Here is a 24,675-nt window from a genome sequence, read left to right on the forward strand (position 1 = left end):
TCTCCATAGCTTATTTCCTTGATTAGTCCCAACATGCGTACCTGGATGCTTCAGTTGAAGATGCTATATTAACTCACCTTTTTCAATGCTTCAGTTGAAGGTCCTGTATTAACCGCCTGTCCATGAGAGCCACAGACCATAGCTGCTTCTAGTCGGCCATCTTGGCCCCACCTCTACAATGACATTTTCATTTTATAACCTTTGGAGGTTTCATAACTAGGGAAAGCGTGCTGGTACTGATAATTACCAGTACCTTTTTTACTGTAAAAACCTTGTACAGTACTTAGTAAAAACATTTTAATGTCTTTTATTTATTTTATTTTTTTTTTTTTTTAACGGAGTCTCGCTCTGTCACCCAGGCTGGAAGTGCAGTGGTGCGATCTCGGCTCACTGCAGCTCCGCCTCCCAGGTTCACACCATTCTCCTGCCTCAGCCTCCCGAGTAGCTGGGACTACAGGCGCCCACCACCACACCCAGCTAATATTTGGTATTTTTGGTAGAGATGGGGTTTCACCATATTAGCCAGGATAGCCTTGATCTCCTGACCTCGTGATCCACCCGCTTCAGCCTCCAAAAGTGCTGGGATTACAGGCGTGAGCCACTGCGCCCGGTCCTTTTATTTATTTTCTATGTTGCATATTCACTGTATGGCTTGGGAGAAAAGACGGCTGGTTTTTAAAATTCTCAGATTGGTAATTTGTTCCTCCTTCTAAGTCTTTGCCTTTGGTTTAAAAGAAAACATACCCTTTACTTTGTCTAAGTTAAGGTATAATTTCACCATATCCATCAGTAAGTAGTACTTAATCTAATATAGAACTTGAATTAAGTCATAGAGTGAGGCTTTTTTGCTTTAAGAAAAAAATCTTACTGCTTTTTCAAAACAACCCAGCTTGTTTCTTGTTACTATAATAATCCATACTTATAATTACTCATCTAACCTAAAGGAAGACAAGAGAATCTGGTGTTTTATATGTAAGATCTATAAAACCTACAGTCAATTAATTTCACCCTGTAATAATTGTAGATAATCTGAAAACATGAAGTAATTTATTTATAATCCAAAAGGATCATGCAGGTTACCATGTTTATGTGATCAAATTTTAGTAGTTATAAATAGATCATCTACAAATAAATCTTTAAAAATAATTATCAAGTTTTTTTCTCTGCCTTTCACTTTGTGTTACTTCATACAGAATAAAATCTGTATAGCTATAATCTGGCATTAATTGAATTGCCTCATTGTGTCTACAGGCATTCCCCCAAATATACCACAAATATACCACATGCTCTTCCATATCATATTCCCCCAAATATACCACATGCTCTTCCATATCATATTCCCCACTTTCTGGGCACTTTCCCTAAAAGACAGATCTTGGAACATGTTAGTTTTTCTGCCTAGAATGCCTTCCCTATTGTTTTTTAGCGAAGTCCCATGGATACCTTAAGTCTTACCTTTAATGCTACCACTACAGTAAAGCTTTCCCTATCTCCACCAAGCAAAGTGACCACATGTTTTGCACTTTTCTCAGTAGGATTTATCTGAGTTTATCTGTGTTTATCTGAGTTTATTGTGTTAATTTATCTGAGTTTACTGTTTATCTGTTTATTAGATCCTGAGTTTCTTGATGGCAGATACTGTGTTTTCTTCATATTCATGTTTCTAGAAACTAATTATAGCACTTACCTCAAACAAGTGCTCACTAAATATTTATGGAATTAATGGATTTATTTTCATGGTTCCCTCTCGTCATCCAAAACAGGACGCCATGTAACTGTCCCAGATCACTCATGTCTACACAGGAAGCATAAACCAATTGATGGCTACAGACAGAGGGTATAAAATGACCCAGAAGGCCAAACAGACCCAAACAGACTCTATTGGGAAGTCTGTCTCGACCAGTGAACAGGAAGTTCACAAAAATAACTGTTTCTTTCAAAACGCAACATTTCTCCGTAACACAAAGGGTCTCAGTTAGTTGACAGCCTTTAAAACATAAATTCTTTATTCCAAATTATATAATTGGCATGGAAAGAAAAATGACCTTGGAATATTAATCCTAAAAATGTAAGTTTTCTTTTGTTTAAAAAGAAAATAGGCTGGGGGTGGTGGCTCACGTCTGTAATCCCAGCATTTTGGGAGGCTGAGGTGGGCAAATCACCTGAGCTCAGGGGTTCGAGACCAACCTGGGCAATAGGGGCAAAAACCCATCTCTACTAAAAATACAAAAAATTAGCCAGGCATGGTGGTATATGCCTATAATCCTAGCTACTCAGGAGGCTGAGGGAGGAGAATCGCTTGAACCTGGGAGGCAGAGGTTGCAGTGAGCCCAGATAGTGTCACTGCACTCCAGCCTGGGCAACAGAGCTAGATTCCTTCTAAAAAATAATAATAATAAAATAAATAAAAATTTAAAGAATAAAAATAAATAAAAGGAAAATAACGAGAAAACTAAAGTAAGGAAAGGAGCCAAGAAAAAGTATCCCAAGTTATCTTGAAATTGAATAAGTGATTTCAACTTTTCAGACTGCCTAAGAACAAAATGCAATAGAAGTAACAAAAACAACCCCTTTTTTCTCTTATGTGATCCACTCTTACTAAGAATATAAATAAATAAACCAGACAGGGTAGCATGTGCCTGTAGTCCCACATACTTGGGAGGCTGAGGATAGCATGAGCCCAGGAGTTCAAAGTTGCAGTGAGCTAAGATCATACTACTGCAATCCAGCCTAGGTGACAGAGAGAGATAACTTCTCAAAAAAACAAACAAAAACAGAGAGCTAGAAGTTGGCTGCCTGCTTTGCTGCTTTGAAAACTGATTGTATAAATTGGAGTTATCTTGTCATACTCAAATATAAGTTGAAAGACCAAGGGGAGGAAAAGAAAAACACTTGGTGGGTACAAGCACCTACCCAGGAATTATCTCACAAGCCAGTTACTACAAGACCTGTTAAAACTGTAAGACCAGTTTTACCTAGTAGCTGCTGAAATGAACTGTCATAATGTTAAAACTAGTTTTACCTACCACTGTCACTCACCAATCAGCTTGCCCACTCCTGGCAATTTCCACAGGGCCAGTGAGTTTTCTTTCAAAGCAATACATAATATTTCTTTTTCTAATAAAACCCCCAGTGTTTTCTTTGTTTTTCGGACATATCCCTGGTCTGTGTATATGCTCTGAATTGCAAATCTGTTTTCCCAAATAAAACATTTTGTTTTGAGATACTTCTCTACATTTTATTTGACTTTGACACTGCCTATCACCTATAGCTCAGATGCTGTTGTTTACTACAAGTATGCTCTAAGATCTTCAGAAAGATGTGGGAATTCTGCTCTAATCTATTAACAAATGCTTAAGGAGCACCTCTAGAAAAAGCACGTCATGAATTTACAGAAAGGAAGTTAACATCAGGGTCATGAGCAGGCTGATTTACCATAAAACAAAGGAAGCTTAAGTTTCTTTTTTTGTTGTTTTGTTTTTGAGACGTAGTTTCGCTCTTGTTGCCCCGGCTGGAGTGCAATGGCATGATCTCGGCTCACTGCAACCTCCGACTCCTGGATTCAAGCGATTCTCCTGCCTCAGCCTCCCGAGTAGCTGGTATTACAGGCGCCCACCAGCATATCCAGCTAGTTTTTGTAGTTTTAGTAGAGATGGGGGTTTCACCATGTTGGCCAGGCTGGTCTTGAACTCTTGACCTCAGGTGATCCACCCACCTCAGCCTCCCAAAGTGCTGGGATTACAGGTGTGAGCCACCACACCCAGCTCAGGAAGTTTAAATTTCTATCAATGTGTTTACATGGTCATACAATTTTGTAAAATTTGCAAAAATAAGATACTTTACTTCAATCAAGTAAGGCTACTGACTCCTTCCACTCTGACTTTCTTTCTATCATACTTCCTCTCATGTGGATGAGTGCTGGAGTGGCCACAAACATTTTGAGATTCGAGGGGAAGCTAAGTTGGTGGTACATTTAGTTTTAGTTTAGTACAGTGTATATGTGGTTTGCAATTACTTCCACATATAAGTAAGTTATTACCAGCTGTTCCCAACCTAAGAATGACTTTCAGGGATATATCTACCACTGTGCTAACTAAGCCAATGCCATAATATGATGGTGCTGGCTAGAGCTTGTTTCATCATATGTTTGATACTATGATGAAATATATTTCTCACTGTTCCTCAATTATGCTTGCACTGCGTCCTTGGCCTCTGCGTTTCTCTTTCTTTCTTTCTTTCTTTCTTTCTTTCTTTGTTTCTTTCTTCCTTTCTTCTTTTTTCTTTCTCTCTCTTTTCTTTTTTCTTTTCTGACAAGGTCTTACTCTGTTGCTCAAGCTGGAGTGCGGTGGCTTAATTATAGCTTACTACAGTCCCGAACTCCAGGGCTCAAGCAATCCTCCCACCTCAGCCTCCCAAATATCTGGGACTATAGGCATGCACCACCATGCCTAGCTAATTTTTATTTTTATTTTATTTATTTATTTATATATTTTTTTGAGATGGAGTCTGTCTCTGTCACCCAGGAAGGATTGCAGTGGCATGATCTCAGCTCACTGCAACCTCCGCCTCCCAGGTTCCAGCGATTCTCCTGCCTCAGCCTTCTGAGTAGCTGGGATTACAGGTGCCTGCCATCACACCAGGCTAATTTTTGTATTAGAGATGGGGTTTCACCGTGTTGGCCAGGTTGGTCTCAAACTCCTGACCTCAGTGATCTGCCCACCTCAGCCTCCCAAAGTGCCGAGATTACAGGCGTGAGCCACTGTGCCTGGCCACTATTTTTTTTTTATTTTTTGTAGAGATGGGGTCGCGCTTTGTTGTCGAGGCTGTCTCAAACTCCAGGCTTCAGGCGATCCTCCTGCCTTGGCCTCCCAAAGTGCTAGGATTACAAGTATGAGCCACCACGCCCAGCCTGCTTTTGTTATTTCTTCCACCTAGCCTTGCATTCCCACTTCCTCAAACAAAAATCCTACATGTTTTTCAAGATCAGATCAAATGCCACCTCTTCAACAAAGCCTTCCCAAGTATGGAATAAATCTCTCCATCTGTTTTCCATCAAATTGCTTTTTGTTTGTGTCTCTATTTTAAAACAAGTAAACCCTATGTTGTATTTTAGTTATTTGTTAACATGACTATCTCTTCCACTAGACTGTAAACTTTTTAAGTACTACCTAACTTTATATTTCTCACAGCATCAAACATGGTATCTAAATCATGATGCCTAGACAATGTTGATTTGAACTTAATTTTTTAACTTGGTCTGCTCTTTTGTTAACATGAAGCTGAAAATATCTATTTGTCTAATCCATTATTTTTGATATTAGAACAGAGCTTCCCCCACAAAGTTATAGAGATTATAGAATGTATATATAAATATATATACACACATATACATATCATTCATATGTAAACAATTAAAAATCTAATAATCTTAAGTCTTAGTGGCTTCACAAAATGAAGTTCTAGGTAGTAAGTTAATCTTTGTAAGACTAGGGGCTTAAAAGAAAAGACCATTGAAGGTCACAATTTGCATATTGATCTAACTGTATGCTTATTCTCTTACAAACATGTAATTGACTTTGCTTTCATCGGATTTTGGTTCTAAACCAATTTTATCAGTTGTAGTCTCACTGGTAATTTCAGTGAAGTATGAGAAACAGAAGTTAGTTAAGAAGATAGCATGTATACACTAATCTGGATAACAGATTTAATACATACTGGATATACTGCTTTGTAGGCATTGGATTTGATCAATAGCTGTGCTCCATTCTTACTACATTTCTTGGGGTATGAAGTATTTCACAGTTAAGATCTGATTTAGTCTAAAGTTTATCATACAGAGAAAATACACAACTGAACAATGATTGGAAGCATCATCAAGTCCTTATCTGGTATAACAGTAGGATAATTAATTGCAATAATAAATCTTCTCTCACTGAGTACTAGAGTTTTAAAAATTGTCTTTCCTATAATGACTGATAGTAGTAGAAAATGCACTGATTTGGGAATCAGAAGACTTAAGTTGAAACCTGGCTGTGCCATTTATCAGTTGTAGAATTCTGAGCAAGATGTTTTAACTCAGTATCTCTGTTTTAACATCTGTGAAATGGGAATAATGATATTCCATAATAATACTTGTTCTGCCTATCTTTTTTCTAAGAGACAGTGTCTCACTCTGCCATCCATGGTGGAGGGCAGCGATGTGATCATAGCTCACTGTAACCTCCAACTCCTAGGCTCAAAATGTCCTCCCACCTCAGCCTCCTGAGTAGCTAGGACTACAGGCATGCATCACCACGCCTAGCTAATTTATTTATTTATTTTATTTTATTTTTTTGTAGAGATGGGATCTTGTAATGTTGCACAGGCTGGTCGCAAACTCCTGGACTCAAGTGATCCTCCCACCTCGGCCTCCCAAAGGGCTAGGATTACAGGCATGAGCAACTGCACCCAGCCTTGTTCTGTCTATCTTATAGGTCTGTTTTGAGTAGTAGATGGAACTTATTCATTGATTCATTAGTACGTCTTTAGTGCCTATTAGATTCTATGACAGATAATGCATATTGAAGAGGTGTATAAATTTCAAAGCCCTATAGAAATAAAGAAATTATTTAATTTAGAAAATATTTGATTTGGAATATTTAATATTGGAGTAAGTGGAACCTTTGGGATATCTTACTAAACAGAAAAGACTATCCTTTTAATTTTTTAATGTAATACTGTTTATTTAACTTCAAAAACATTTCGGCTTTCTAAACATACAAAAAAAATAACAGAACATTGCAAATCGTGTTTAAGTACAGGAGGTTCTTGAACTTACAACATTTTATTTTTATTTTTATTTTTTTTGAGATGGCGTTTCGCTCTCGTTGCCCAGGCTGGAGTGCAATGGCTCAATCTCAGCTCACCGCAACCCCCACCTCCCGGGTTCAAGCGATTCTCCTGCCTCAGCCTCCCAAGTAGCTGGGATTACAGGCACGAGCCATCACACCCAGCTAATTTTGTGTTTTTAGTAGAGACGGGGTTTCTCAATGTTGGTCAGGCTGGTCTCAAACTCCTGACCTCAGGTGATCCACCCACCTTGGCCTTCCAAAGTGCTGGTATTACAGGCATGAGCCACCACATCCAGATGAAGTTCTTGAACTTTCACTGATGCAGTGGCTCTTCGCTTTGCTGACAATGAACTGTTTAAACTGTTGTTTAAAAACAAACAGTTTAGGCCAGGCGTGGTGGTTCACGCCTGTAATCCCAGCACTTTGGGAGGCCGAGGTGGGTGAATCACAAGATCAGGAGTTCGAGACCAGCCTGGCCAACATGGTGAAACCCTGTCTCTACTAAAAATAAAAAAATTAGCTGGGCATGGTGGTTTGTGCCTGTAATCCCAGCTACTCAGGAGGCTGACACAGGAGAATTGCTTGAACCCAGGAGGCGGAGGTTGCAGTGAGTTGAGATCGCACCATGGCACTCCAGCCTGGGCAACAGAGCAAGACTCTGTCTCAGAAAAAAAAAGAGAGAAAAAAACATTTAAAAACTACCACACTTAACAAAAATAAAAACCTTCTCATGCCAGCTGACCCCCCTTTGTCCACAGCTAAGATGGCAGCAGAATGCTATGTCACTATATACAGAAACAAGACAACCTGAAGCTAAATGGATGCCCACTGCAGAGTCAACAGGTCCAGCCTCACAGTGCATATCCTGAGCTACAGCCCCTTCAAAAGGCATCTTCCCCATAGCCTCAATGCCGAGCAAGGAGCATTAAGAGTTTGTCTCGGTTGTTTTGTTCTTTTTACAAACTATAGACAAATACAGTTGATAACTCAGGATTTCTAGCCAATAACCACATAGTTAAAACCACCTTACAAATAAAAAAAAGCCAGAAACATCTTTTAAATGCCTTGTCACACCAACAGCAAAGTGCACAGAGTGAGGAGAACACGAGAATGCCTTATCATTTTTAAAATGTTTGGAAATATGTACAACTTTGATAAAGTTTCAGGGTGCTCCAGACACCCATGGCCACTTCATGTAAACCACTGACAATTTCTAGAGCACTTTGAGAGACTACAATATGATTGTGATCAAATTTTGTAATTAAACCTAATGAAGGCAACAGACACTTCTCAAATAAGAGATGTGTCAATTATGGCGCTCCCCTACTCTAAGTATTCACATGGAGACAGATAAACAGTTTCTTTATTCATCCTCCTCCTCCTCCTCCTCTTCTTCCTCTTCACCTTCTTCATCTTCCTCTTCCACCTTCTTCCAGGCAGCATTAGCAGGACCCTCTGCGCCATCAAACTTTCCTTTCGACTTATAGTCAGGAACATCCTTCTCCTACTTCTCCTTCAGCTTTGCCGCCTTAGTGATGTAGGGCTGCTTTTCACTGTCATTTAAGTTATTCCACATCTCACCCAGCTTTTTTGCCATGTCTCTAATAGAGATGGTGGGGTTTGTAGATTTGATCTTGGGGCCTAATTCTGAACAGAACAGGAAGAATCCAGACAGTGGCCTTTTGGAGGCATTAGGATCCTTCTTCTTCTTGGCTCCCTTAGCTGGTCCATAATCCTTCATTTCCTGATCATAGCGCATTTTATCTGCCTTTGTTATTTCATCAAATTTAGATTTATCTTTCCCAGACATTGTCTTCCACCTCTCAGAGCACTTCTTGGAAAATTCTGCAAAATTGACAGGGACCTCTGGGTTTTTCTTCCTATGTTCTTCTCTGCACGTCTGCACATAGAAGGCATAAGCAGACATCTTGCCCTTTGGTTTCTTGGGGTCACCGTTAGCCAACCTGACTGTATTGTTCGCTAGTCTGGGCAGCGCAGGGCACAATGCATGGCTCAGTGCTCCCCAGCCTTGTGCTAGCTGCCTCCATGAGAGCCCGACTATCCTTTTAATTGATACAAAGCCCTGCCTCCATGGCTTAGACAAAAGACAAACATTTCCGCATTTTCTCCCTAATCTAACAGCAATGGTGAACTCACATACGTAGGAAATTCTAAGTATGTGTGTATGTATGGATATATATAATATGTATGTATTTATGTATGTGTATATACATATATATACCTATGCGTGTACTGATGTATAAACACACAAGCATATCCAATTGTCATTCTCAAGGCCCCAGGACTTGCACATAGTTGAATTCTAAGGCAGCTGCTGCCATGGGATTAGGTCTAGATCAGGACTGTTCGAGCGAGACAGCAAAGGTCAGAATCACACCCAGGATGCCCTAGGAAGTCCAGGACACTAGCTAGTCAAAAATATTTATGTGATCACTTCTCAGGCTTTTGGCTAAGATTGAATGCAAACTTATTTATTTGCCTTATCCATTTGTGCAGTCAGTCCTAAATGCCACAGGGAGAGAGGGAAACAAACTGAAGAAAACATAGTCCCTAACCTTGAACTGCTCACACGCTCCACTGAAAAGCAGAAAAGGCACAAGAAAATGTCTTCAGAGAACACTTACAGAACAGCCCAAGTGCAAATGAATACCATGTCATATAGCTTTTCTCTTTCTTCATCCTTCACTTAGATCCCAACAAAATAATCAAGAAAGCCACTTCTCCCCCAAGAGAGAGAAAAAGTATTCACAATATGCCAGTCACTAAACTGAATTCTTTACTTGAAGAAACAGAGACTCAGAGAATTTAAATAAGTTTCCCAAACGAAGTCACAGACATACTAAATAGCATGGACAGTTTCAAACTGAAATCTTTATGATTCCAATGCTCTTAACCACTACACCATATGGTAACTTGTAAATAGCACTGAAAACTGTAATAATGTTATTGGGCATTTTTTTGAGAATTGTATGAGAATTAAGAATTGTTTTAAAAATGGTTAAGAAAATTCTATTTAGATCACTTCTATGTCCCACTCATAACACATGAAAACCACTGCTGCAGATTGAGTACAAAGGTACTACACAGTGAAGATGGATCTGAATTGAATCCAACGGTGAACTGAAAGGATGTGAGAGACTAAGTTAGTAAGAGTTGCCAAGATCACTCTTCTCCTTCAGAAAACTGAGTTAGTAGAGGAAAGAAAGCTGGGCAGGCAAATCTGATTAGGATGAGGCGTTTTCATGATAGCCACACCCTACTCCACCTAGAGCAGACCCAAACTCCAGGAGTGACCCAAACACAAACTGAGGTTCTCGGGGTCAAAGGATTCCCTCTTTTATGAACAAAATATGTCTCCATGCCTCTCTGCACATGCTGTTGCCACTCCCTGGAACACTCTTTCCCACATATCCCTAGTAAGATATTTCTCTCAAAAAGCTCAAATTGGCCAGGCATGGTGGTTCACACCTGTAATCCCAGCACTTTGGGAGGCCAAACTGGAAGGATTGTTAGAGGCCAGGAGTTCGAGACCCGTCTGGGCAACAAAGTGAAACCTCATCTCTACAAAAAAAAATTAAAATTAGTCAGGTGGGGTGGTCCCAGCTATTCAGGAGGCTGAGGTAGGAGGATCACTGGAGTCTAGGAGGTTGAAGCTGAGGTAAGCCATGATCTCGCCACTGTACCGCTGTACTCCACCCCATCTAAAATTTAAAAAAATAAAAAGCTCAAATATCAGGATTACAGCACTGCCTTCTCTGACTCTCCCAAGCAAACAGAATTACTAGTAGTTAACACCACTATTATAGAATTTGGAGTGTAAGTGTGTGTATCCCCTCACCATTCTGATTAGCTGAATTCACTTATAAATTGCTTAATCCAGGCAACAGTGTTGCACAAGACTGCAGGTTGTTCAAACCATTCTTTTTTTTGAGATGGAGTCTGGCTCTGTCACCCAGGCTGGAGTGCAGTGGCACAATCTCGGCTCACTGCAAGCTCCGCCTCCTGGGTTCACGCCATTCTCCTGCCTCAGCCTCCCGAGTAGCTGGGACTACAGGCGTCCGCCACTACGCCCAGCTAATTTTTTGTATTTTTAGTAGAGACAGGGTTTCATCGTCACTGAGTTCACGAGGTCTCGATCGCCTGACCTCGTGATCCTCCCACCTCGGCCTCCCAAAGTGCTGGGATTACAGGCGTGAGCCACCACGCCTGGCCTCAAACCATTCTTAAAGTCAAACTGTCTCTCTAAAATATTTAGAAATGTATTCACATTAATAAAGATATCATTACTGCAAGTGAACTACATCTTTATTTGAAATGAAGGCATGTTCTGTCCCTAAAGTTGGGCCAGGAAGAATGTTTATTCTACTCATTTTGCAGTAGGAAACCTTTACACATCTGAAGGCCCAGAGAGTTACTTCATGTGCCTGAAGCTTGAACTATGGAGAGGCTACATAGTGAAGTAGGAAGACCACCAGGTTAACAATCAGGAAACATGGATTACAGTCCTAACAGGCTTGCAAGTCACTGAAACTTGGGCCTGAGGTTTCTTTCTCTAAAATAAGAGAGTTGGTTGGATCAGATGTTTTCTCATGCCCTTTTCTGCTTGATACTATAGTATTAATATATGATTTTACTATAAAATAAGAATACTAGAATTCAAGAAGCAATGCAAAATCAGAAATAGGCTTTGAATGAAAGTATGACAGCACAGGAACCCAAGAAAACAGTTCATGAGCCTGTCCCAGAACACAACAGAAGCACAAACAAAGCCCTCCTCATACAATCCTCTTCTACCTTCACCCTTAAAGGTTGAACCTTGCTTGAACCTCTGCTTCTCCATCTTTTCCTCATTGCTTCCAATTAAACCATTCTTTATTTTTCTTCTGGATTACAAATCCATCATAAAGTGATGAAGTTTCATAAGAATTCTGCATAATTATTGCTCCTAGACTTTGCAGAAAGCAGTGTGTGATTGAAAGGCATACAGACCATGTTTCCCATTGCATATATATATGTAGGTATACATATAATTTAATGATGTTATCTTCACACACACACATGCATACACACACAAATACCCTCACAAAAACCATATCCTACATTATTCAAATCAATATTGATTAGAATTTTGTAATTCAAGTTCTATGAAAATACTTATTAACATTTCATCATTTTATACCTCAGATAAGCACACAATGCTTTTCCAAACTATTCAGTTTTGCTGTGGAACAAATATCTTTATTAAATGAATATTCATCAATAATGAAACACTAACTATAGTGTTCGAATATTTTAAGGTTACTAATCTATTGCTAGTCAAAAATGTTTTAGAAATCCAAACTTTTGCAAATATGCCTCTATTCACAACAAAGTATTTATATGTGAATGTCATGATATCTGGGATTTTCTTTAAAATACTCCTCCAGCACCTCTCCCAAATAGTGGGGAGGATAGATGAAACAAGATCCCCAAAATGTTATAATCTATCAAAGCCAAATGATGGATACATAGGAATCCATTATACTATTCTCTCTACTTTTGTGTATGTTTTCAGTTTTCCATAATAAAAACAGATTTAAAAAAAAATAATGCCTTGAGCTGGGTGCAGTAGCTCACACCTGTAACCCTAGCTATTTGGGAGGCTGAGGGTAGAGGACTGCTTGAGCCTGAGAATTTGAGGCTGCAGTGAGCTGATTGTGCTGCCACTGCACTCCAGCCTGGGTAACAGAATAAGACGCTGTCTTCAATAAATAAATAAATAAAATGACTCTACGCTAGTGGCCTGAAACATATAAACTCATAACAAATGTGTGTTGAATTAAAGTGCATAAGAAGAAACAATAAACAAATAATAAAGAAATAAAGCTAATAAGTAGAAACATTTTTAAATTTCAATGAAGACTACTATAACCATTGAGAAATTAAATTATATTCCTGGGTCCCTTTAGTGTTTGTTTCCCTTATACATTATATAATTTTTCAATCCTATTACCTTATTTTGTGATCTTAAGATCACATCAAAGGGTGAAAGGTGGCTTGTATATCATCAATGATTAACATTTACAAAGTCCCCACTATGTAAACACACAGCACTCTGCTGGACTCCTTTTAATATATAAGACAATAGCATGGAGTGCTAGCCAATGAGAACTGTCTTTATGAGACCGCAGGAAGATATAAAAAACAAAAGTCATTCTCATATAGAAAATGCATTTCATTACGTTTGTGTTTATCACCATGTGCTCTAATTCTCCTATACTTGTTATCACTTGCTTACTGTATTAATCCAAATGAGCTGCTGCCACTATATGCAACATCAAACCACAGTGACTTAACCCACTATGTATCAACTTTTAGAACTAAATACTACTTTTGAGATGATCTGTCATTCACAACTATGACTTCTCATAATGTTCATAATGTATTCATTGTTCCAATGTAACCATTCCATTTTTCCTAACTACTCACTAATATGTAAATATCTATCTAAGGCAGTCTTTTAAGAGTTTCACTTCTCATTACCATGCAAAGATTGAAAAAGAGGGATATCCCAAAAAGAAAAATCATTCTCTCCTGAAAAAGTAGCCACAAGGGCCTTACTCCAACATTTAAACTTGGCAAGATTTTCATCAGCTAGAATCTAAATTGCTTTAGAATTTCGGTGGGGTGGAACATGTGTGTGAACAAAACACTTTAATTAGGCTGGGCATGGTGGCTCATGCCTATAATCCCAACACTTTGGGAGGCCGAGGCAGGAGAATCCCTTGAGGCCAGGAGTTTGAGACCAGCCTGGTCAATATAGTGAGACCCTAACTCTACAAAAAAATGTTTTAAATACTTTAATTATCTATTTCTACCTATAATAGAGCCTTAGGTCAGTATTTTTCTCTTCATTTTTGCCATGCTTTTTTAAGATTAAAAAAGGAGGTCTTTTGACTTAAGAGACATAACAATCAGAGGTAAAACATTAACCATGAATGGATCCCAGTTTGGAAAAAAAGTATAAGCATTTGGGGAACAAATGGAGAAATTTGAATATAGATAGGTTATTGGATGATATTTGGGAATTATGTTAATTTTCTCAGTTGTAATAATGGCATTGTGGGTAGATAGAAAAATGGCCTTATTTTTAGAAAGTCTTTGCTGAAGTATTTAAGGGTGAACTGTCGGTCATATCTGCAACTTTATCTGAAATGGTTCACAGATACATAGATAGACAAAGGCAAAATAGTAACAACTGGTGAATCTAGGTAGTGTATATAACTTCCTGTATGCTTGAAATTTTTCAAAATAAATACTTTTTAAAAAGCTGTTTTTCTAGGGGTGGGGAAGGAAACTTTACTTAGACATGCTAAATGGTGACCTAGGAGAATAATGTATGAGGACTGATGTCCCCTTTTGACCTAGAAGTGTACTTTTTAAACCAGGTTACTTACTGCCCAAGGGTTCCATAGCTGGGGAAGATACAATGAGAAATTAAGTACATAACAAAGGTATCAGTGATGGTTATCATCACCTCAGCAAACTGCCGTACCCTCAGTACACAGTGCCCTCAGCCACCATCTCCAGATCAATATGGCTATCAATGACAGATGGCCAAAGCATCCCTATTCACTCAGGTCATTCTTAGTTCACACGGTCCGACAGGATTTAGGAGTCTTGTGTCATTAGACTGTCTTTAGAAAACAACCTAGCCATTAACGGCGGAAGCAGAGTAAAGTTGTATGTCAGACAGCTCACTGTTGACAGTTTAAATACACTCAGAAAGCTTAAAACATGTTGATTTTCTGTGTACTACGATTACATTTTTACTGGCAGAGAACATATCATTAAAACGTAAATGCATGTTGAAAGCAAAGCTATAAAAAGACTTTTCTGTCACAAACCATTTCTAGACCCACCATAGCTAGGAAGAAAAAGTAATATTGTTCAGCACTGATTTGATCAAAATTGTAATTGCTGTGGAAAGGAGAAGGGACTTTTGGCTCAAATATAATTTTTAATATAGTTTATACTTCACAGAATCTGATTTGGGATCCATTTAGTTAAGAGACAGTCACAGTAAAACAGGTACCTACCTTTACAGTAATATTTCATGAGGATATTAACAATTTCCTAATTATTGCAATATTAACCCTTTATTACGTGGTCCAATATTTTCACTCTTAATCATTCAGTTTGTCCCTTGAGTTATCTAAGGTAAGGTATCACCACTTTTGCCCAAAACGTATAAATGCTCAAGCAACACAAAGCAACACTGATGAGGCCCTATATTTACTACAAATAAATATTCTTCTGTATTTCAGTTATTAAATAAATCCTACTCACTAGGAATTAGGATCTAAGCAAACATAATTTTATGAATAGCCAATAAATTAGTTACGGATGCATAGGGAAATCCATTTAATTTCAAGCAAGACCTTGAAATACATTTAGCCATTTATGTCTATGACATACAAATAACAGACTTATTACTATCACAGGGTAAATTCCTTCTTGCTCAAGTACTACTGACTTCATTATCTGAGGATTGGACATGGCCCAAAGTTTATTAACTCACAATATTTTCCTTCATAGCAGTATTTCCATGAACAGTTGCTTTAAATTGAAAAAACAGATCCATAGTTGTTAGGGGAGGCAGAAGAGGATGGTTTAGCATTGGTGAGCGATGTGGTCACTGAGTACAAGGCCCTGTTCTAGTCAAAGAAAAGTCACAAATACTCCATTTAGAAAGAGGCCTTAAATATTTTCTAGGAAGAATGAAAAATAATTTCTTTAGGGAGGAACATCCCTCAGTCAAATTTCAAAAATAAATGGTAGCATTTATATAATAGTTGCCATAATGCTTCCTCACTAACAAGAGAGAGAACTCAAAAATAAAAGAATCTTGGCCTCTAGAAAAAGCAGTGGGAAACCTCTGGCCCTTAGTTTAATTTCTTCTAGCTACACCACGAAAAGTTTTCTAAAACTAAGTGTCCTTTGTGCCTCCCTTCTCTACCATTAAGAGCAACAAATACAGCTGTGCAAAGAGCAGGAATGTGTGTTCCTGTGGTAAGACGCATGTCCTGGCTCTTCCTGGCGGAATTCTTTTTCAGACATGTCCACAATCTTCTGAGTCAGTAGGCTCAAAGAAGGATGAGGGGATTGTGGGCAAGGGTAAACTCCAGCCTGAATCCATAAGAGAAGATAGAAGGCAAATTGTTTGGGATTCTTGGGCAACAGAAAGAAAACTTTCTGACAGCTGGCAAGAAAGAAGCTGAGAAAGCAAGAAATATTGCTATTCCTCCTGTCCATTTTTATCTTTTTCTCCTCTGCCACCTTCTTTTTTTGATTATAAGAACATAGGCCTTGGAGCCACTGTCAGGGTTTGAATCTCAGTCCATTATGTATTCATTGTTTGATTTGGATAATTTATCTAATATATTATTTGGTCTCTTTTTATATTTTGTGTATCCATTGTATGTTTTTTGGTTTGAGGTTACAATGAGGTTTACAAATACCATCTTATAACCCATTTATTATAGCTTGATAAAAATTTAACAGTGTTTGCATAAACAAGCAGACAAGCAAAAAGAAAACTAATAGGCTGGGTGTGGTGGCTCACGCCCGTAATCCCAGCACTTTGGGAGGCCGAGGCAGGTGGATCATTTGAGGTCAGGAGTTTGAGACCAGCCTGGCCAACATGGCAAAACCCCCGCTCTACTAAAAATACAAAAATTAGCCAGGCCTGGTGGTGTGTAGCTGTAATCCCAGCTACTCGGGAGGCTGAGGCAGGAGAATCTCTTGAACCCAGGAGGTAGAGTTTGCAGTGAGCCGAGATCACACCACTGCACTCCAGCCTGGGTGACAGAGCGAGACTCCATCTCAAAAAAAAAAAGAAAAGAAAAGAAAAGAAAAGAAAACTAATAAAAGCTATATAGCTTAACTTCATCTCCCCACTTTTTAACTTTTTTTGTTTCTATTTATTTATTTTTTGAGACAGGGTCTTGCTCTGTTGCCCAGGCTGGAGTGCAGTGGCAAAATGGGTGGAATGATATCTCATGGAGTTTAAGGATTGAATAAAATAATATTAAATACATAGCAGGTGTCTGGTTCATGGTAGGTGCCTGAAAAATATGTTAGCACTTTTCTTCTTCTTTTATTTTTAGTCTTGATTTCTTCTTTGCAACTTTTTTCACATCTGATAGAACTTTGGATCCTGAAGCCAGGCATGGTGGCTCATGCCTGTAATCCCATCCCTTTAGGAGTCCAACACTGCAGGACTGCTTGAGGCCAGGAGTTTAAGACCAGCCTGGGCAACACAACAAGACCCCATCTCTACAAAAAGTTTTTTAAAATTAGCAGGGTGTGGTGGCGTGTGCCTGTAGTCCTAGGTACTTGGGAGGCTGAGGCAGGAGGATTGCTTGAGCTCAGGAGGTCGAGGCTGCAGTGAGCTATGATCATGCCACTGCACTCCAGCCTGGGTGACACCACAAACCAACAAACAAAGAAGTTTGGATCCTTTTCTTTGTTACTTATTTTCTATGGATCAGCGACATTGGATAGAAAAATTTCTCAATACTCGGTGTGTGGGATGTTCAACCACAAAGGCTGATGGCTTCATGTTTGTGTGAAACCCAAAAGACTGAGTTTCCTTTTGATCTGATGAAGAATTATTTTCGTAACAAGAAGTTTCAGGGAACCTGGGAATTAGAAAAGAACGCCTGGCTCTTCTCCTTTTGTTTTTTGTTTGTTTGTTTTTGAGGCGGAGTTTCGCTTTTGTTGCTCAGGCTGGAGTACAGTGGCACGATCTCGGCTCACTGCAACCTCTACCTCCTGGGTTCAAGCGATTCTCCTGCTTCAGCGTCCTGAGTAGCTGGGATTACAGGCATGCGCCACCACGTCCAGCTAATTTTCTTTTATTTTTAGTAGAAACGGGGTTTCATCATGTTGGCCAGGCTGGTCTCGAACTCCTGATCCCAGGTGATCCACCCGCCTCGGCCTCCCAAAGTGCAGGGATTACAGGCGTGAGCCACCGAGATCTCGGCTCACTGCAAGCCCCGCCTCCCGGGTTCACGCCATTCTCCTGCCTCTGCCTCCCGAGTAGCTGGGACTACAGGCGCCTGCCACAATGCCCGGCTAATTTTATTTATATATTTGTATTTTTAGTAGAGACGACGGAGTTTCACCGTATAGGCCAGAATGGTCTCCATCTCCTGACCTCGTGATCTGCCCGCCTCGGCCTCCCAGAGTGCTGGGATTACAGGCGTGAGCCACCGCCCCCCGGCCCTGTCCTTAATCAACGATTGTTACACTTGCGTTGCCTCTGAAACAATGATACAGAATTTAGGTAGAGACTCCAAGTGGCTGAACAGACTTCAGTGCAGCCTGAGCCCTGGTATAGGTCGTGTATCCTCTCCTCACAATGAGATTTGGGCTCTGGAGGACTGTCTTATTAAAAGCAAGTTTCAACAGCAGAGAAGTGAGTCTGAACTAGATCTGTAGAGAAAAATTCTGTGTTGAAAGCGAAATGAATCTTAGCTCAAGTTTCGGCATGTTACTTTTGAACTAGCAATGCAAGTACTGTGTTTTTTAAGGATATGGAAGGAACCCAAAAGTCACTGCAGAAAGGAATCGTGATTAAAAAAAAAAAAAAAGAATCAAAGGGTAGGAGAAAGAGAGTAAGAGAAAGAGAGAGAAGGAAACATTTACTCAAGTGGAAGTGTTCTCTTCCTAGCCTCCAAGAGAGCACCCCTTTTGGGTGGGCAGCCTGGGGAAAAGCACTTCAGGAGCAGTTTGCTACAGCAAGCAATGCTGCTGACTGTTCCCTCCTTGGAACTCCTTGGCCCTTTGGGTTTCTGGACACCTCTATTCTAGTCCTCCTTCTCCTGTGCCCTCCCTGATTATTTCCCAGGGCTGACTCCTTAGAGCTTTCTCTTCTCATTCCAGAAGCTCTAGATGAACAAGTTTGTTTATTTCTATGGCTTCTCCTACCCCTTAAATGATAGCAACTCCCAAATGTACCTTTTTAAACCATTCTCTCTTCTAAAACCCACAAGCCAAATTGGCCATCAGTAACTGATTGGTGATCACATCTAAAATCAAAGTTATCTCCATTCCTCCTAAACCTCTTCCCACCATACTCTACCAGTTCCCAGTCAAAGCAGTTCTGAAGTCATTCTTCATTATTTCCTCTAATACAACTACCAAATCTGATCTATCACCAACTGCTATTGAATGTACTTCTAGAATCTCTCTCTAATCTGTACCTAACTTCCAATCCTACTGCCACTGTTTTTTGGGATTTTTTGGTTTGTGTTTCTTTGTTTTGTTTTTTTTTTTTTGAGACTGGGTCTCACTTTGTTACCAAGGCCGGAATGCAGTGGCGATCATAGCTCACTGTCGCCTCAAATTCCTGGGCTCCAGGGATCCTCTCACCTCAGCCTTTAAAGTAGCTGGGACTACAGGCATGAGCCACCATGCCCAGCTAATTTTTTAAAAAATTTTTTGTAGAGATGGAGTCCCGCTATGTCTAGGCTGGTCTCAAACTCCTGGGCTCAAATGATCTTCCCATCTTGGACTCCAAAAGTGCTGGAATTACAGGCATGAGCCATCATGTCTGGCCTACTGCCACTGTCTTATACAAAGCTTTCATCATCTCCTCCCTGAATTCCTAACTTTCATTTCTGATCTTTTTTTCTGGCCAATCTTTGTACCAAAGTGAACTTTCTAAAGCATAAATCTAATATTTTTTTTTTACTAACTTTAATAACCTCTAATGGGTTCCCTCTGATTCTCAAAATAAAAATCCAAATCCAAACAAGGTTTTTTATAACATTGATGAAGTGTTCCTTGACATCCTCATCTCTTACAATTTCCCCCTCTGCACTCACAAACCTTATTTCAAACCCTGCAGTTTGGCCACAACCGGTTATGTGCCACTCCCCAAGCACAGCATGTTTCTTCATGATTCCTTGCACGTTTTGTTTCCTCTATATGAAATGTTGTTCCCCGCCTGGTGAGCTCCTTCATACTCTAAGATTAAGCTCCAATGTCACTCCTCTGTAAAGATTTCCCTCACTGCCCAATAGATTACTTATACCTACCTGTGGGATTATTAGTCCTTACCTCTACTGGGGCACCTTTAAAGATACACTGCAAGTACTGGTTTATGTATTTTTCTCCCTGAACAAATGAGACTGACATTGTGAGCTTGTAAAAGATAGGCATTGGCTCTTATTCCTTTTGATGTTCCCAGCTGTTTACCAAATACTCAAGAAATGTTAATGATGTCAAGAGAATTCAGCTTTCCACACAAAGAAAGAACCCCAGGACCCTCCAGAAAGTGCCACCCTTTCCCAGAGAGAACTCTTTAGGCCCATGTAGTCTTGCCCTGTGACTTAGCCCATAGCTAGAATAAGGGCAGAATATATTCCTTCAGCTTAAAAGAGAGACCGATGGGAACAGGGCGGAGAGACAGAAAGACAGAAGGAAGGAGGAAGAGATAGACGACCACTCCTTTGATAATTCAGTGCACTTTTCCCCCCTAGAAAAAGGAATCTTGTTCCTTGATCACAAAATTGGAAAAGAAATAGAACCTTCCCACAATACTCTGTATTTAGAGGATACTTAAAGAGCACTTGAATTTATTTATTTATTTATTTATTCAAGTGTTCTTTAAGTATACAGGTGAATGCTCTCCAGTTGGTGGGAAATTTGTACTAGAAATAAGGAACTCAGCATCTCACTCACCTTAGTTTGTCCTTCACCAGCCCATCTTTCTCTTTCTGAGAGCCTTTGTCTCCCTCTCTTCATGTCCAACAAGCAGAGAAAAATTAAAGTGGCACCAGGAAATTTTTCTAGCCTCTATATCCAAATAACCTCTTAAAAACACACTTGATTTACAACTACAACATATGCAACTGAGTATCTAAACTGTAAATCGAATGTAACCATTGTTCCTTTGGACATTTCCTTAATTTAATGAGTGATAAATACACCCTTTAAGGACTATCAGTTCTAATCATTTCCAAATGACTGATTTCCAGTGTGCTGCTACCATACATTTCCTTTATGTAAATAAATAAATATTTCTAAATTGCTTCCATTAATGCATAGAAAAACATTTGTTATTTATTTGTAAATGGTCATGGGAGGATTATAAGCATATTGCCAAATAAAATTCTATAACAATTCTCTTAGTATATTATGTTTGAAAATGCAATATTTATATAGTAGAAACCATAATATTAAAACCCAACAAGCTTCTATAAGTTTGTCCTTTTTAAATTTAAGCTATTAAAATATTTTTCAATATGAGGAGAAATCTTTTAATGCCAATTCCATATCAAAGGTTAGGATTTTGCATTTATACAGAGCAGAGTTCATGAACTCCTGCTAATCATGTTAACAATCTACCAGGTTTCTAAAGGCTCAGCAGGGGTTAGAATTAGAAGGCTCTGCCATCAACATCAATAACAGGAACAGTGACACTCAGAAGAGTTTACCACCGTGCTCTCCTAAGAGGGTTCAGCATATTCAGGCACTGTAGCCCATAACTGAAGGAAATCTATAGTTAGTGATTCCAAAAGAGATCTAGAGGGACACATTATTTCAGATTTTGTTTTAAATAGTGAGTCTTAAAAATTATATATGTGTGTAGGTATACATATTGTGTGCGTGCTAGTATATATACAATATTATGATAGTCATACTTTTTATTTGAAAGAGCCTTACCACTCAAAAGGATTTTGAGTTCAAATTTTTGTTTTGGTAACAAGAAAGATGTGAATGAAATCTCAAATGTTTCTCTGGGAGGCAAGAAAATGGTTTGAATCCCTAATTCAGAATGCAGCCTGTTGGACAAATGATGACTCAAACAATCTCATGTATCCTGGGCCCAAGGCAGGTGGCAAATCAATTCAGAAACACATAAAAACAAAGTGAATACCTTTGAGTTTACAGATATACATTAAAAGCTAATTTCAAAGTATTTTTAAAAATAAACTTTCCACAATATGAATTTGTTATCTATGGATTTCCACAGGCAGGAAAACATGTCCTCTTCCACCCCTTTTTCAAATTCTCACCCAATTCCCTTTCTTCACTCCCTTCTCCATAAAAAACGCAATATTCAAATCTTAAGGCCAAGATGGCTAAGGTTTTTGTTGTTGTTGTTGTTTGAGACAGTGTGATGATTAATACTGAGTGTCAACTTGATTGGATTGAAGGATGCAAAGTATTGATCCTGGGTTTGTCTGTGAGGGTGTTGCCAAAGGAGATTAACATTTGAGTCAGTGGGCTGGGAAATGCTTAACCCTTAAGCATTAACATTTGAGTCAGTGGGCTGGAAAATGCTTAAATCCTTAATCTGGGTGGGCACCATCTAATCAGCTGCCAGCACAGCCAGAATATAAAGCAGGCAGAAAAATGTGAAAAGGCTAGACTGGCCTAGCCCCCAGCCTACATCTTCCTCCTGTGCAGGATGCTTCCTGCCCTTGAACATCAGACTCCAAGTTCTTCAGCTTTGGGACTCAGGCTGGCTTCCTTGCTCCTCAGCTTGCAGCCTATTGTGGGACCTTGTGACCATGTGAGTTAATACTACTTGATAAACTCTCCTTTTTATACATATATATCCTATTAGTTCTGTCCCTCTAGAGAACCCTAATACAGATTTTGGTATCAGGAGTGGTCCTAGAGAAACAGAATATTAAGGATGGAGTTCTTTTGTTGGTTTTGGGGTTTCTGCAGTTGACTGCTTAATATGGTTAGACCCAAAAATGCTAAGGACTGTACTTCTAATAGTATGGAAAACACTGATAGTCTTTGGTGTGAACTGTTTAGAGAGTTATACAAAATAAATGCATTTGACACTCCTGATTTGCCACTCATGAGAGACAAGGAGTTTAGTGACTCTGTACATAATACCTTTGACTATATATGGAGAACCAGTGAACATAATGAAGTTGGTTGGTTGCTCCTAAGATCACTGGACAGTGATGAAAGAAAATGATGAACTCAAAGATTCTAACTCCTGGCTTCAGAAGCAGATACTGAGCCTCAAATCCGCTAAGATTGCCCTGAGTGGGAGTTTTATCTCCTGTAGAGAAAGAGCAGAAATTGTGGAAAAACAGATAGCTCTTATCAAGCAAGTGGCTGACTTGCAAAGAAAGGTGTAGGCATAACCTCACCAGGTGTCTACTGTTAAAGTGAGGGCATTAATTGGAAAAGAGTGGGACCCTGCAACTTGGAATGGGGACGTGTGGCCCTGATGAAGGTGGGGACACTGCGCTTGTAAATTCTGATTAACCTTTTTTGCTAGAAGAAACAGCTTCCCCATCCCCAGTAGTGACAATATCCCCTCCCTGACCCACACTGCCATCATCCTTTCCATCTTTGTCTGAGGAGATAAACCCTGCAGTGCCTGAGGCAACTGCGATGGCCTCCCCTGAGGCAGTTGCCAGGCAAGATAATGTTGATTCTCTTCAGGAGCCACCCCCAACACCCCTGTTTATTTCTGGACCCATAATTAAAGTCCTAGAGGTGAGGTTCAGAGTGTGACCCATGAGGAGGTGCACTACACTTGAAAAGAACTGCCTGAGTTTTCTAATTTATATACGCAGAAATCTGGAGAACAGGCATGGGGATGGATATTAAGGGTGTGGGATAATGGTCAAAGGAACATAGAGTTAGATCAGGCTGAATTTATTGATTTGGGCCCACTAAGTAGGGATTCTGCATTTAATGTTGCAGCTCATGGAGTTAAAAAAGGCTAAAATAGTTTATTTGCTTGGCTACCTAAAATATGGATTAAAAGATGGCCCACTGTGAGTGAGGTGGAAAAGCTTGATCTCCCTTGGTTTAATATAGAGGAAGGGATCCAAAGGTTTAGGGAGATTGAGTTTAGGTGGAGTGGATTAGTCACTTTAGACCTACTCATCCCGGCTGGCAGGGTCTAGAAGATATACCCTTGAACAATGCTTTGTGAAACAGATTTTTCAGGGCAGCAGCTGCAACTTTGAAGAGCCCTGTAATTGCTCTTCTCTGTATGTCAGATCTAACAGTAGGAACCACAGTCACTCAACTACAAAATTTAAATACTATGGGAATAATTAAATCCCGAGGTGGCAAGGGCCAAGTGGCAGCACTCAACCATCAAAGGCAAGCTACTGTAATGGACAGCAGAGGCAAAGCAGCAATCAGAACAGCCTGACTTCTATAGAGGTCTGGCATCGGCTAATTAATCACAGTGTTCCTAGAAGTAAAATTGATAGGAAGCCTACTGCATTCCTACTTAATTTATATAAGCAGAAAACTTCTACGTTGAACGGACAAAAGACTAATTCGAATTATAAAAACAGAGAATCACAGCCCCTCAATCAATTTCCAGATTTGGCCCAGTTTACAGACCCAGAACCCCTTGAATGAAGGGGAGGCTGGGTCCTCTTGAGGAAGGATCCCACTACACTACCGACAATTTATGCTGTTAATCTTTCTCCCATCCTTCCCCATGGAGGCCTCCAGACTTTTACCAGAGTACCTGTGCATTCTGGAAAGGAAAATAATCAGGCTTTTTGGGGACTACTGGACACTGGCTCTGAGCTGACGTTGATTCCAAGGGACCCAAAATGTCATTGTAGTCCTCTGGTTAAAGTAGGGGCTTATGGAGGTCAGGTAATTAATGGAGTTTTAGCTCAGGTCTGACTTACAGTGGGTCCAGTGGGTCCCCGGACTCATCCTGTGGTCATTTCACCAGTGCCAGAATGCATAATTGGCATAGACATACTTAGCAGCTGGCAGAACCCCCACATTGGCTCCTTGACTGGTAGAGTGAGGGCTATTATGG

General features: G+C 39.7%; 1 pseudogene; it reads right to left on the bottom strand.

Annotated features, from left to right (window-relative positions):
• Positions 1-6,189: 6,189 nt before the first annotated feature.
• Positions 6,190-20,645, bottom strand: LOC103784334 (high mobility group protein B3-like; annotated as a pseudogene).
• Between the last annotated feature and the right edge of the window lie 4,030 nt (positions 20,646-24,675).

The sequence above is a fragment of the Pan paniscus genome, chromosome 6 (assembly GCF_029289425.2).
Source record: "Pan paniscus chromosome 6, NHGRI_mPanPan1-v2.0_pri, whole genome shotgun sequence".
Taxonomy (NCBI): Eukaryota; Metazoa; Chordata; class Mammalia; order Primates; family Hominidae; genus Pan; species Pan paniscus.